The following is a 1,524-nucleotide window of genomic DNA, read 5'->3' as shown; positions in this document are numbered from 1 at the left end:
TGTTACATCTAAAAGTAAATAAAAAAGGAAACACAAAATAAAAAGTAAAATGCACCCATAAAGTCATTATTGGTGATGAATGTGACACAATTTATCTCATTATCTTAGGCGTAGCAGTGGGTTTAAAAACAGGCTGATGAATATATGGACTAGTTGAATGAGGACTTATTGTTGAGTCTCTAAAATAGTCATTGAATTAAGTGACTTTTGTAGGTAAAATTAGATGTTTAACAACCTGTTAAAAATACACAGAATGGCATCTAATTAATTAAAAAATTTCTGGGGGAGGACACCCAGACCCCCCGCCAGTGTGTCCCCCCCACATTAAAAATGCTTCTGACGCCCCTGTCCTGGTGTCTTATAAAGAGTGCATCCTTTTTTTTTTTTTAATCTAAATTGTAAGGGTTTTTTTTAACCTTACCTAGTAAGGAAATCACAAAAGAGAAATTGAGAGACACATTTTTTCTTGGTTCCCAGGAGGATATGTAGACACAGATGATCAACACTCATTACTACCATCAGTCGTCAGTAAACTAGAAAAGTATTGAATGAAGAGTAATGGTGATAATGACCGTTGGTAACCTGTCTCTTAAATGTGTAGTAGGAGATGGAAGCAATTTAACACCACCTACATGTTTGCCGTGCTCTGATTTTCTTTTATTGACCAGGAAAATAATCTGTACTTGCCAGTTATGTACGTACGTAGACCTAACCTTTTATTCATTGGTTGTTCACCCAGGATTTTGCATGCAAACGAACGAAGACGACCATGGTCGTCAAAGGAAGTTTAGCCCCTGCTTATACAAATCTTGTTGTCGAAAAAATACGCCAGCAGCTGTTTAGCCTTATGATAGATGAGAGCAATGACGGAAACAGCACCAAGCGCTTGGTCATTCTGGCACGCATTTTTGAAGATGTCTGTGTAAAAACCAGAATGCTGGATTTATCAGAACTTGCTTCTGGTAAAGCTTCAGTGATCTTTGAAGCTGTTGACAGCTTCATGAGGTAAGAATTTATTCTTTAAATTGTAAAACGGTGTGCCAGTTTGCTGAATCTGTATACCTGTTTAACAGTCTTGACTGGAAGTGTGTAGTAATATGTATAATATTATAAATACACTCAACTCGGCAGTTCATCTGGCTCTGGCAGATGTTTTTTTTTGTCAACTCGACAGTTCATCTGGCTTATTATGCAACAGTCTATTCTTCACAGCTGTCTCAGCTCTGCTTTGCCACTGGCCAAGTAAGAATTTTCTGCCAAGGATCACTGTTCTTGCCCCAAACAGTGATGTCATCACGGGGTAGCCTTACAGAAACGAAATGATACGATATGAGAATGTTAATGTTACTGCTACTGCATCCGAGGAAACCGATGCGCCACCTGTCACGGTGGTGGTGGAAAATCAGCGAAATCCGTGTAAAGTCAAAGTGCAAAAAATTAAACTTGGTGCCTGGAATGTATGCACCACAAATGACAGCTTCACCTCCAACAGACCAGAAAAGATAATGGCTATTATTTCTAAAG

Source organism: Neoarius graeffei, chromosome 12 (assembly GCF_027579695.1).
Source record: "Neoarius graeffei isolate fNeoGra1 chromosome 12, fNeoGra1.pri, whole genome shotgun sequence".
Classification (NCBI taxonomy): Eukaryota; Metazoa; Chordata; class Actinopteri; order Siluriformes; family Ariidae; genus Neoarius; species Neoarius graeffei.
Note: the sequence above shows the minus strand (reverse complement) of the source record.